At 40.8% G+C, this 14,734-nt stretch overlaps 1 non-coding gene across 1 annotated transcript; it reads left to right on the top strand.

The window, feature by feature from the left end:
* Positions 1–1,252: 1,252 nt before the first annotated feature.
* LOC141625372 (small nucleolar RNA R71) lies at positions 1,253–1,359 on the top strand. Its single transcript, XR_012535157.1, has one exon. It is a non-coding gene; the product is annotated as a small nucleolar RNA R71 (small nucleolar RNA).
* Positions 1,360–14,734: the final 13,375 nt, after the last annotated feature.

Raw genomic sequence — 14,734 nt, 5'->3', positions numbered from 1 at the left:
GTATTGCACTACTAACCTTCGTGAAGGCGATAGTATCAAGCTTCCGGATCGACTTCTTCTTCGTAAGGATGTCTTTCATGTACTTTGCATAGGCCGGCACGTGATTGATTAATTCCGTGAAAGGAATCGAGACTTCCAAATTCTTCACAATCTCCATAAATTTTCCAAGTTGGTCATCAAATTTGGGCTTGGCTTGACGACTCGAAAAGGAAGTCTAATCACAATGGGCTCCTTCTCCTTGGCCTTGTCTTCATTTTTCTTTGAAATTTCTTCTTTTGATGGTTCTCCATCCTTGGAGTTTTGCACAACTTCTTCTTTATCACTAGCTTCCACAACTTCATCCTCAACTTTATTCTCCGGTGCTTCATACCTCGTACCACATCTCAAGTGAAATGCACTAACCGTTTCATGTCTTGGGGGATTACTTTGAGGTGGTAATTGCCCCTTTTGTCTTTGTGAACTTGAAGATGCTAGTTGAGTTAATTGGGTTTCCAACATTTTGGTGTGGGCTAGGATGTTGTTGATGGTGATTTCCTTTGCTTGACTATCCTTTTGCATTTGAGTGAAAAACTCTTGTTGATTCTTTTGCATTTGGAGGACCTCTTTTTGAACATCAAAACCTTGGTCATTTTGTTGATTGTATGGAGTTTGATTTGGGTAACCTTGGTTTTGGTTGTAAAAGGGTCTTTGATTTTGGTTTCTCATGGGAGGTGGGGTGTATGTTGGTTGAGGGTTTTGAACATTTTGGCTTTTGTATGAGAGATTTGGGTGGAATTTGGTGTTTTCATTGTAATAGTTTGAATAAGGGGTACCACTCTTATATGATTGAAAAGCATTCACTTGTTCATTTGTTCCCCTACATTCACTTTGGTCATGTCCCAAAGTTCCACAATTCTCACATATCCCACTTGGGATTGATGAAGATGCCGTCATGGCATTAACATGTTGCTTTGGTGATTTTGAGGCTTCTTCAAGTCTAGCCATAGCTTTTTCGAAGTTCAAATTGATGGTATCAATGTGAGCACTAAGTTGATCACCCAATTGAGTAATAGAGTCCACTTCATGCTTTCCTCCTCTAGTAGCCTTGCGAGGTCTACTATATTGTGAATTATGGACCGCCATTTCCTCAATCTTATTCCAAGTTTGATTGTCGTCAACTTCGGTGAACATTCCATTTGATCCCATGTTGAGAATGTTTCTTGAGTTTTCATAAAGACCGTTCCAAAATTGTTGAACCAAGAACCACTCGCTAAGTCCATGATGAGGACATGAGCGACAAATTCCCTTGAATCGCTCCCAAGCTTCATACAAAGATTCTTCATCTGTTTGCTTAAAGCCCGTAATTTGAGCTCTTAGCATGTTAGTCTTTTCCGGTGGATAGAACTTTTTGTTGAAAGCTAGAGCCAATTTCTTCCAAGAATCAATTCCGAGAGTAGCCTTATCAGGGCCTTTCAACCATTGTTTTGCGCTGCCAATTAGAGAAAAAGGAAATAAGACCCATCGAATTTCGTCTTGAGTTACACCGGTTTGAGAAATCGCATCACAATAGTCGCAAAAAGTCTCCATGTGAGAGTGAGGGTCTTCACTAGGCATCCCCCCAAATTGGCTTCTTTCGACTAATTGGATAAATGCGGATTTGGCAATGAAATTTCCGGTTAAATGTTGTGGTGTGGGAGTACCATTGGGTAGGTTCTCCTCGGTTGGTACGGAATGTGATGAAAATTTAGGCATTGTGGGTTGATTTTGTGTTGGATTTTTTGTTGGGTTCTCCTCACCTTCTCTTGCAAAAGAGCTGATGAACTCAATAGTGTTTGGTTGAATATCTACAACCTCACCAATACCTCTCAAAGTTCTCCTAGCAAGTCTTCTATTGGTTGTCAAAGTCCTTTCAATTTCGTGATCAAAGTGTAACAAGTTACCTTGTGATCTTCTAGACATGCAAAATATCAAACAACTCGAAAATAATTAGAACAAACCTTGAGGAGTTTTACTTCCCCAAGGCAAAGAAAGACACAACTAATAACAATATAAGAAAATCTAAATCAAGTTAACACCGTCCCCGGCAACGGCGCCATTTTTGGTCAGACTCACTTGGAGGTTTACTTTTCGGTACTTGTCGTTAGGAGCACCAAGACCAAAACACAATTTATAACTCCACTAACAACTCTACAATTAGTAAAGAGGTAAGTAAAGTTCGGATCCCAAGGGACGAAAATTGAGATGAGATTTTCAATTGCAACTAGTGGTGTCTAGGGGGTGTCACAATTTGGGGTTTGAAGTAGAAGATCACTAAACTAAATAGCAATAAAAGTAAACAAGCAAGATGATTAAAAAGGGGTGTAAACAATTGATAAAAGGCACTAGGGTGTCATGGGGTCATAGGGGATTCATGGGAATTGATTATACAAACATACTCTCAAATTATAAGCAAGCAATTATTGTTGTGATGGATCGAGTTGGTTTATATCTTACAATCCTAGGAAAGTTTGGGTCCCGGAGCCAAATCGATTAGATTGTACAACACCTACAAGTCGAATTAATCTTCCCTACTCAACTATATGCATGGTCTAATGAGACTCGAGTTGGTTTATGTCTTACAAGTCTCATTGAAAAGATAGGTGATGGGTAAAAAATGCAAGGATTCATAGGCTCGCATTTTATCAAACATAACATGTGCATAAGTTGAGATCACAACAAGCAAGCAAATAAACTATGAAAACAAAACATGCTAGCAAGGTTGTCATGTTAGAGATAGAAAGAGAAAACACTAAATTTCGTGACCTAGTTTTCTGCAATTGCAGTTATGGCAGTCATGACATTTACTGATAATTCGTTTTCACCGTTAGTTAGTTCTTCTCAACGATCAAATAATCATGATAATTCACAGAAATCCCAGCAAATTATAAAATCAAAAGGAAAGTTAACACAAAAAAATAAAAGTGGTAATATTTCTAGTGAATCGTCTGGTAAAGATGATGTCGTAACACAAATTCAGGGTCCTGGTTCCAATAATGTGCAGAAGACGAAGACGATGGTTGAGCTAAATGGGATTCCGACTCTGAACCTAGAAGAGGCTGAAGGGGGTTCTAGAGATACAGGATGGATGGTAAAGCAAGGAGGGAAGATTACTCCTGTAATGGAACCCATTGCAGAGGAGGAAGATACATCTGCACTACTACAATTCTCGAAGGATGACATCAAAGCTGAGGTAGACTTCTGGAATCTATCTGTTTGTTGTTATATTTTGGGAGCCAACCCTCCATGGGAGGTTGTCGAAGGATATGTGTATAGGGTTTGGTCTCAATTTGATATAGACAGGGTGTCGTTTATGGATAATGGGGTTTTTCTGGTAAGGTTTAAGACACTTGAGAAAAAACAAGCCTTGCTAGAGTCAGGATACTACTTGTTTGATAATAAACCTATTATTATCAAGCCGTGGGAGTCTGAGCTTGACCTGGTTAAGGGTAAAGTGGATATAGTCCCTATCTGGATTAGATTGTATGGTATTCCTTTGAAATTTTTGGGGGATTGCCTACCAAAAATTGCAGGGTTAGTGGAGAATTATGTTAAGAAGGATGAAGCCACTGCTGAAAAAACAAGATTGAGTTATGCTAGAGTAATGGTGGAAGTGGGAATGGATCAGAAGTTATTAGAACATGTTTGCTTCTTGGATGAAGCTGGTCAAAAGGTGAAAGTGAAGGTTGAATATGAGTGGAAGCCTATTACTTGTTCAGTTTGTAAGGGTATGGGGCATTCTGGAGACCAATGTAGGAAAGCTCCACCTAAGAAGAAACAGACTGGTAATAGGCAGAAACAAGTTTGGAAGCCAGTGCAGAAAAAGGTCAAGGATGTGTTTGCTCAGCCTGATTCTCTGTTTACTCCTGCCGTTTTTCCTACTTTGGCAAGTACCATTAAGGCTACTCCAGCTCGAAATTTAATGAGACTGAATAGGCAGGATGGGCCATTAGGAAAGAGGGCAATGGGTAAATCTGGGGCTTATTCTTTCATTGATGCTCTTAATGGTGTGAATACTCCTGGAGGGGGGGTAGTTCAGAGTGGAAAGGACCCTCCTCCACCAACTCCTAATGCATAATATTGGGTTTTGGAATGTTAGGGGGTTGAATGACCTGAATAAACAAAAGTTAGTTAAATGGTTTATGCATAATAATGGAGTAGGGCTTTTTGGGTTATTAGAGACTAAAATAAAACCTAGTAGCTTATTAAAGAAGAATACTACTATCTGTGAGGGCTGGTGCATTTCAACAAACTGTTCTTGGCATAAAGGAGGAAGAATTTGGATACTGTGGAAACCTCAATCCTTTGATGTTCATTTTATTTCTTATGGGGCTCAGTATATCCATATGTTGGTGGAGTCAAAAGTGGATTCACATAAATTTTATTTAACTATGATCTACGCTTTCAATGGATTGAATGAGAGGATAGAGTTATGGGAGTTTTTGAAAAAGTTTGCTGATCAATGTGATTTGCCTTGGCTGTGGTCAGGGGATTTCAACACAGTGTTGTCTCCTGTAGAGAGATTAGGAGGCAGTACTACTGATGCAGAGATGCAGCATTTCCAGGAATGTGTCTCTTTGTGTAATATGGAGGATGTGCAGGCCACAGGTGCTTTGTTTACATGGTTGAGTAAACAAGAGCCTACTGATAGAGTCTATAGCAGTTTACTGGTTGTGTTGAGAGTATCTGGAAGCATCGATATGATGGTACAAAAATGTTTAAATTAGTGAAGAAATTGAAGCACCTGAAACCTGTGTTAAAGAGATTGAACAAAGATTGTTTCTCTGACATTGAGAATACTACTAACCTTACTAGTTCTCTGTTAGAACAGCTTCAAAAAGAGTTGGTGAATAAGCCAGGTGATATGGAACTAATGCAAAGAGAGATGGATGTTGCTCATGAATTAAGAGAGTTGATGGTGGCTAGAGATAGTTTTCTTGTTCAGAAGGCAAAAATCCAATGGTCTTTAGAAGGGGATATAAATACAGCTTACTTTCATAATTCAATTAAGAAAAAAGTAATGATGAACAAGGTCTTAGCTATTGAGGATAAGCATGGGAATTTATGCACTGAAGGGGATCAGATTCGGGCTGCCTTTCTCCAATATTATGAGGGCCTGTTGGGAACCAAGACTGATGTAGAGGATGTGAATGTTAATGTGGTTAGACGTGGTAAGTGCTGCACTCAGGCACATTAGGATATACTGAATGCACCAGTGACTGCTGAGGAGGTTAAGACAAGCCTGTTTAGCATCCCAAAGGACAAATCACCTGGTCCTGATGGCTATACAAGCCAGTTCTTTAGGGATGCCTGGGGAGTTATTGGACAGGAGGTGTGTGAAGCTATTACCAATTACTTTGAAACTGGAAAATTACTGCAACAACTCAATGCTACTGTGATAACTCTCATTCCTAAGGTGGATAGGCCTAATAGTGTGACACACTTCAGGCCTATCTCTTGCTGCAATGTTCTATACAAGACTATCTCCAAGTTGTTGTGTAATAGAAAGGCTAAAGTGTTACCTGAGGTGATTAGTAGGAATCAGGGAGCATTTATTGAAGGTAGGAGCATTTTAGAGAATATCTTGGTTTGCCAAGATTTGGTAAGGTTATATAATAGAGAGCATGTGTCCCCAAGATGTATGTTCAAGCTTGACTTGCAAAAGGCTTATGACACTATTGAATGGAAGTTCCTTGATCAGATGCTTGATGCTCTTTGCTTTCCTGAGAAGTTTAGGATGCTTGTAATGAATTGTGTGATGTCCACTTCTTTCTCTTTGAATCTGAATGGGGCTCGGTTTGGGTACTTTAAGGGGAAGAGGGGATTAAGACAAGGTGATCCTGTTTCTCCTCTTTTATTTACTATCTGCATGGAGTATTTAACTAGAGTGCTGGATTTTGCAACTCAGAAGTGGTTCTTTAAGTTCCATCCATTGTGTGGTACTCTTAAGCTGAACCACTTGTTATTTGCTGACGACTTACTCATGTTCTGTAAGGGTGATGTGAGATCTATTATGTTATTATTGCGTGCTTTTGCTACTTTCTCTACTACCTTAGGCCTTAGAGTTAATGCTGCCAAGTCTGAAGTGGTGTTTAATGGGGTGTCTGAGGAGATCAGGGGTGATATTATTCAGGTATCTGGCTTTAGAGAAGGTACCTTACCAGTGAAATATTTAGGGATACCAATTCAAGCTGGTAGACTCACTACTCATGATTGTAATGTGTTGGTTGATAAAATTGTGTGCAAGATTAGAGGGATTAGTGCCAGAAAGTTGAGTTATGCAGGGAGGTTAACACTCATTAACTCCGTGTTTAATACCCTACATAACTATTGGGCATCAATCTTTCTTATACCTAAACTGGTTATCAAGAAAATTGAAGCAGTGTGTCGAAATTACTTATGGGATGGTGGGGTTGACTACAATAAGGCTCCTCTAGTCTCCTGGAAAAAGATTTGCTGCAGCAAGAAAAGTGGTGGTCTAGGTGTGATTGAAGCTGGGGTGTGGAATATTGCAGTGGTTGGTAAATTGGTGCATTGGATTTATACTAAGGCAGACAGGTTATGGGTACAATGGGTGGACCATGTCTATATGAAAGGTGTTGATTGGTGTACCTATCACCCTCCTCTTGATTCTAATTGGAATTGGAGGAACATTTGTAAGGTTAAAGACATTATGCAGACTGTTTACTTGAATAACTGCTGGGTTGTTGATCCTAAAGGTTATTCTATTCGTTCAGGTTACCATTGGTTGCAGGGACTGCACCCCCCTGTGCAGTGGTATCAGGAAGTGTGGGATACATGGTGTGTGCCCAAACATTCCTTTATTGGATGGCTTATTCATCATGGAGCTTTGAATACAAGGGAGAAACTGTTTTCTATAGGAGTGGCAGAGACTAAACAATGTGTTATTTATGAAAGGGATGTGGAGACTCATACTCACCTGTTTGGGTTGTGTGAGTACAGTAGCAGAATCCTGAATGGTGTGGAAAGTTGGTTGCAGGTTGGAGTGGTTGGTCCTCATGCTGGTTCAGTATTGCAGAGGAAAGTCTGTCATATGGCAAAGATGGCGTGTTGGTACTATATTTGGATGGAAAGGAATCGTTGCAGAGTGGAAGGGGTACTAACTAGGCCTAAACTAGTTTGTACTGATGTTCAGCGAATTATTAGATCAAGGATACAACAGCTGCTCCCCTCAGTGGTTGGGCATGCTGACAAAGTTTGGCTCATTCAAATAGGCATTTATGTTTAAATAGTTTGTGATGGTATAGATGTACCAAGAAGTAGTTTGATGAAATGCATTGTAATGACTCCATTTTATTTGTTATTAATGAAAGCTCACATTTTACCAAAAAAAAAACTAGGAAAACAAATTAATTTAAGCATGAATCATCCCCCACGTTGGTTTCCCCTAATTACCCATTAACCCTAGCTAAGGAAACTACTCACTCATTATCATGTTGAACTTGCTAGCAAAGTTGTCAATCATACCAACAAAGTGAAACATGATGAATAAATGAAGATAATTAACAATAATTAAAAAGGGATTAAGAGAATTATACCTACTAATGATTCCAATAATAAAGCAAAGAATAATAGAAGTACTTGATGATTGATTGGAAGGTTGTCAATCTCCCAATAATAACCCAAATAATCTTCAATTACCCAAAATGAAAGATGAACAAAACAGAGATTAAGGAATGAAATTTGTATTAAAACTTGATTAAATGTTGATTACAAGATTAAAGAGCGATTTGATTAATATAAACTACACTAGAGATTGCTAAGAAGAATATGATAATCTAATTAGCCTAATTGAGTATTTATAGTGGGGATTAGTTACATAAATTAGGGTATACTAAGGGCTTAAATGACGATTAAGTCCTTGAGGAATCGCCGGTCTCAAGGGAGACTCCGGTCTCCTTTTCGCCGGTCTTAGAAAAATATGCGCATCCTTCATAAAACGTGTAGAAGACGAAATAGCTGACACACAATCCGAGCGTCCGGGGCACGGGACGGGCGGATTGCCTGCTTGTTGGACGAGCGGATTCGAGGGGTGGACGGGCGGATTATGATGGTTCTGGACGGGAGTCCAGCTGTGGAAGACGCTCGGATTCTCATTGCTGGACGGGCGGATTGTGGGCAATCCGCTCGGATTGTCTTACAGCTTCTTCCTTTCTTGTTTTCTTCCTTTCCCTTCATAAAATCCTTGAGGATTTCCTCGGGGATGCAAGGATCTTTTCTCATCATTGCCGATCTACTATAGTATGTACAAAGGCCTTCTAATCTTGTCTTCTTTTTGATGCTTGGTCATTGAATTCAATCATTTTAGCTTCATTTTGCCATGAAAATGCAAGGTTTGCACTCCTTTCCTACCAATGGATCAAAACCTCAAAAAATATGCAAAACAAAGGACTAAAGACAATAAATGACCCAAATATGCACTAAAAAGCATGGGAACAAGGCTAATTCGGGGACTAAATATGCTCTAATTATGGTCACATCAGGCACCTTGCCTGTTTCAAAGGTCCTTTGATCTATCAAAGGCAACGTCCATTTGCACTAAAACAAACAAAACCCCTGAACTACGAGCATGGTTCGATTTCACCTCTTCAGTTGGATACGTAGGCAGTCCCTCTTATACATGGGGGATACAACCACAAAACCCAATCAAATTTACAAAACATTTCGAACTACGATCATGGTTTGATTTCACCTCTTCAGGTGGATACGTAGGCAATCCTTTCTTACACAAGAAGGATACAACCATCCCCATAATATAAAAAACATCACCCACAAACAAAAAGTACAACCCCATCAAAAAAGGAGAAAAGGGAAAACCATTTCCTTTCCCACAAAAATACAAAAAGTAGCCTTTCTCCCTTCCTACAAAAATCCCACTTTCCCAAGTGCAAACGTTTAGGACGATTCAAACCGAGTTGCCTTTACAAAATGGATGGAAGAAATAAGCGTTCGCAATTTTTGACACGGGTAATCCTCTTACTTAATTAATAATGGGAGGGATTACAATTTCAACAACAAATAAAGCTCGACGAGTCTACAACTTGTCAAAGTTAAGGTGTCAACTAAAACACCTCACATAATAAAACTAGCACAAAACACACAAAACTAGCTAGTACAACATAATAAAAACTCACAACAATAATACAACATAATAATAAAGCGGGTAATGGAGGTCTTTACTCTTTCATTCTACCCTTGCCTTTTCCCTCGGTGTATATCTTCCCCTTGTTCTTCTTGTTGGCCCGCCTAGCATGGATTCCCTTTTCAGAACGGATCCTCAACGGATCTATAACAGCAACGGCCTCCGGTCTAATGCAAGACCCCATGTTCGGCCGAAAACGAGCCCATGCACGGCCCACCATGTTCTTGGGACCCGAGCTTCTCCTCTTTGGTGGTCTCATCACATCAGGACTAGCTCCATCAACATACTCCTCGAAAAAGGCACGGTTGGCCTTTCCAACCTCTCGATACGTCAAGTCGACGACCACGTCCTTACGAAATTTGGACCTCTCTTCCAAGGACGGAGCACGTGACCACTTGACTTAAGCAAGGGTCACCGATGTCGTGGCAACGGGGTCCGGTACCTCCCAAAGCGGCCGAGTGGCCCACCATCTTTCGAAGACCTCCACAAGCTTGAAGTTCCGGAAAACATTCTATTGGACAAGGGTATCTTGAGCGGGCACCTTTTGTTGACACCCCATTTGCCTCATGAGCCTTGCGGGATAAACGAAGGAAGCAACCTTCAAACCCACCGCCATCAAGAATGAGGACTAGCACCCGAAGCGGGAAACCCCGTGAAGGACCTCAAGTGCCACCAAGGCACCACCCAACGGATGTGAGGACCGCCCTCCTCCGCCAATCTTGCGGCCCAATAAGCCTCGGTAGAAGCAAAACTATACAAGTACAACTTCTTCCTCATGGTAAGGTGACGGAAGGAATAAGAAGAAGAATCAACCGGAGGCTCTACATACTTTAGCCTCTCCAATAGCCACACTTGGAGGATCCTTGGGGATCCGAATGAAGGAGCTTCTCCACAAGAGCCTTCCTTGTCCAAAGCCCAGATGATCTCTCCAAGCACCAACCATGATGGATATCTACCATACTCCATTTTCTCAACCACATGTACAAGGGTCATGCTACCATAGCATTTCGGCCCCTCCTTCTTCAAAGAATCAACAAAGAGGTATACATGGATAAGGCAAAAGGCAAGATCCCTTCTCTTAGCCACCTCCGAAACATTGGCATCTAATCGGTTGGAAAAGATGTTGATGAGAGCCAACATATCCACACCATGAGGAGCAAGAAGGAAGTTGACTTGACTTGTCGACAAACCCAACATGGAACGGAATTTCTCCATGTATCACAACCGAGTTGGAGGAAGCACCGGAACACAATCCGGCCACCCACCAATGGCTCCAACTTCTTCGGCAAGAGGACAAATTTCACCTTTCGAGAAAACGAAAACATGGTGTTTCGAATCCAAAAACCGAGAACATGCTCCGAGGAATGAAGATTGTACCTTGACTTGACGGAGCACCAACAACTGGCCAACTCCCATGCAAATGAGTTGATACTTTTCGGGAGGCGACAAATCCCGGCACCATTGTCGCAACACATTCTCAAAGGCATCCATGAAATATCTTTGTGGAAGAAGAAGAGGTTTTATAGAGATATTTTTGTGTTTCGGATGATGAAACAATGAAGCGCAAACATCACTATTTATACAAAATGATCAGCGCGTTTTTCAGAAAATGGGGAGAGCTGGCTCCCATCACCAGGCTGCTCGCGCCTTTTTAGGCCCTCCCCAAGGATTCCCGCTTTAACTTGTCTCTTTTAACTTGTTTTTTTCCTAACACCTCAAACCTCCCGCCAGAACGCTCGCGCCTCTTCGGGATGATCCAGGACATTTTGTGCTTCCTCACACTCACATTTCCTTATTTTCGCGTTTTACGAAATCCGACACGGTTTCCATGACGCAGCTTTAAACATACCGATTTTTCTTTCTTTTTATAGGGAGGAAGGGATAGTCGCCCCGATCCGCGACGGATCGTTTCCATGTCAGTCGAAATTCCGAAATTGTTTTCGCTTTTTTTCGCAAATTTCCCAGCAAAAATAAAAACCGAAAATTGATAACACGACGTTAGTTTTCCTCAAATCTTCAAGCACTCACAAATTCGAGTCTTGACCTTACAAAAAAAAATAAAATCAAATACACTCATAAAAATCTTTTCTAAAATTAATCCCCGACGGTTTGAGTTTGAATTTTTCGAGTCACAAATCAATTTCAACAATTTCAACGCGCAATTTAATTCAAGACACGAGTTAATTGCTCAATTTTCAAATTAATTCCTTTTGAATTCCAAGCGTGACGACTGGTCGCGGAATTTTTCAAAATTCATTTCAATTTTCAAAATTCAATTTTAACTTCAAGTCATCTTGATTAATTTTGTTTTCAATCAAATGCTTTTACGTGTTTACGTTTATGCATATGTGCTACCTATTGCCTGTTTTCTACACTAACGATGCAGGAACTGGCGCAAAGCAAAAGGATAATTGACAGCCGACATCGCTCCTCCGAAACACAACACAAAAGAGCCAAAAATCACAAAATGAGCCACAATACAAAAACACATATATACAAACCGCCTCACGCAAAATACATCGACACACATTTGATACGGACAACTGACCGTACAAACAGGATCCAGTACAGACATCTATCATGCAGACACTGGCCTAAAACAACCATCTATCATACAGACACTGGCCTAAGACAACGAACTGGGGGCTATCCGCCACCTACCGAACTAAGCACTCCCCGTCCTTTCGCTCGGAAAAGAAAGGGAGCAACACGGGACTTAGAGGAGCAACAACGGAAGCAGAGGTGGTTACCATGACGGTAATACCTCGTTCCTAATCCACGGCAAAAAAGAAGACAGTGTCTGGCAGACTTTGGATGACAAGGAGGTCGAGGACCATGATGCGACGGACCACCCCGGCGTTGACCTTCAATCATCAGCTGCCCTGTCTATAAGCCACAACGAAAAGGACAAGCCGGCTGCGACAGCCGCCTCCCCTCCTCTACGGAAGCATCCTCTACCACCACCTCGGCTCCAGTAGCCTCCGCAGTCGCCTCTCCTCCTACTGGATCATCCTCTTCCTCCATGGCCTCCGCGACGGACCCCATAGGTCCCAAATGATCCCCTGCAGTCAAGGTCAAACAAAAAACGTCAGCCAAAATTTCGGCATTACGACGGCATAAATTGGACAAATCCAAAAAAAAAACAAAAAACCTGCAAAGCAAAGCAAGGGCAATCCCGCCCAAATCCAACCAAACAAACAAAACAATTCACAAAAAACGTACAAAAAAAAACGACTCGCCCTTCTTCTCAAGCAAAAGACGAGTCAAAACAACCACAACAAAAAACGGCACCCCAATACCCACACAAGGTCCGCCAATAAACCAAAGTACATTCCCAATACAATGAGGAATTTTTTTTACGGCTCAAAAAGGCAATTTATATGCCAATTTGAGCACAAACCGGTCAAAAATTCAAAAACGACCGCAAAGAGGCAAACGTGATTTTATCACGCCTCAAGGCGAACTAAACTACCAATAAGGCCGATTTCGATGCAAACTGACTCAATTCAAGCCCAAACAGGCGCTCATTTTGTCAGACATAAGACCATCACAAAAGGCAAAAATTCCAATTTCGCCCACAATACCCAACATGGGTCCATAATGGCAAATACGGTCTTTCCCGACTACAATGGAACCTAGCCGGACCCATTACCCAAGCAAATAAACTTGCCATTGTGAGATGAGACGGCTTCTCCACCTCACTCACGTTTTTCGAACATAAGGAGCGGGAACGGGGACCAAAATGCAAACTAAAAGCACCCATATACTCCTAAGCAGGTTTCTAACCTAATGCAATCATCAATTTCACTCGAAATGGGCTCAATCAAAAATGCCCAAATGGATTTTCTAGGGTAAAACTTTCGCCCTAATTCAATGTAGCTAAAAGACCAACAAATTCAAATGGATTCAAGAGGGAATACATACCTTGAGATGACATTGTTGATGATAGCACGAATGGAAGCAAGATACAGACCTTCAATGGCGGTTTTTGGTGTGTTTATGTCGAAGGTAGAAGACGAAATGAGGGAATGGCATGCGAACCAACCCCGCGTCTTTTACAGAAAAATAGGGAAGCTCCCTTGGTTCACCAGGTAGCTCGAGACTCAATCAGGTGTTCCCTGCTCTTTCAGTGAAATTTTGTGCTTTGGCCCAATTTCCCGTAATAAACTTCAAGTTTTCAATGACGATATTATGGCCGTCATTTTGTAAATACAAAAAGAAATAGTGAAATCCAAATTCACTATTTTCCTTCAAAAATTTCAAACAAACGGCGATCAGAACCGCCATTTTCCCTTCAAAAAATAGTGAAAAATTCAAAGTTCACTATTTCTTCAAATTTCAGCGACGGCAATTAAAACCGTCATCTTTTCAAAATAATAGTGAAAAATTCAAAAATTCACTATTTATTCAAATTACCATGACGGCGATTAAAACCGTCAATTTCAAAAACAAAATAATAGTGAAAAATTCAAAAATTCACTATTTCTTCAAATTACCTTGACGGCGATTAAAACCGTCAATTTCAAAAACAAAATAATAGTGAAAAATTCAAAGTTCACTATTTTTTCAAATTTCAACGATGGCAATTAAAACCGTCATTTTTTCAAAATAATAGTGAAAAATTCAAAAATTCACTATTTCTTCAAATTACCATGATGGCGATTAAAACCGTCAATTTCAAAAACAGAATAATAGTGAAAAATTCAAAAATTAACTATTTCTTCAAATTTCAGACGACGGCAATTAAAACCGTTATTTTCAAAATAATAGTTGGAAATTAAATTTCACTATTTTCACCACACATGTCAACGGCGGCACATAAACCGTCACTTCAAAAGTAATAGTGAAGATTCTCAATTCACTATTTCCTTCACATGACAACGGCGTCACATAAACCGTCACTTCAAAAATAATAGTGAAGATTCCAAATTCGTTATTTCTATCACATGTCAATGGCGGCACATAAACCGTCACCTCAGTCGTAATAGCGAAATTTAAAATTTGCTATTTCCTTCATAAAATCCAAACAAACGAGTAGTGGAAGTTCAAAATTCGCTATTCCTTCAAATGTTAACAGGGGGCTTCTTCGCGGAACCCGCTTATTTCAGAAACAGTGATAGTGGAAATTCTAAATTGACTATTTTCACGGCGGCATCATGAGTTCGCTACTTTCAAAACAAGCCCATTCAACGTGGCTATTCTCACGGTCGATCAACCGACTGCGCCATGGCTGGCGAGCCTTACTACGCACCGCGGCTGGCGAGCCCTCCTCATATACGCAGCATGGCTGGCGAGCCTTCACTACAACGAAAACGCGGGAAACTGACGGAAAATTTAAGCCCATACTGACGGCCTTTCCGTCGGTATTTCACTTTCCTGACGGAAATTCCGTCGGGAATCAGGGTCAGCTTATTTCATCAGTAAAAAACCTGTCCTGATGGAATTTCCGTCAGTCTTTCTAAATACTGACGGATCTGTGACGGGAAATCCGTCCTTATTTTCAGCCAAAAGTGACGGAATTTCCGTCAGTTTTTGAAAATTACCGACGAAAATTCC

Source organism: Silene latifolia, chromosome X (assembly GCF_048544455.1).
Source record: "Silene latifolia isolate original U9 population chromosome X, ASM4854445v1, whole genome shotgun sequence".
Classification (NCBI taxonomy): Eukaryota; Viridiplantae; Streptophyta; class Magnoliopsida; order Caryophyllales; family Caryophyllaceae; genus Silene; species Silene latifolia.
This window is presented reverse-complemented; position numbering and strand designations above follow the sequence as displayed.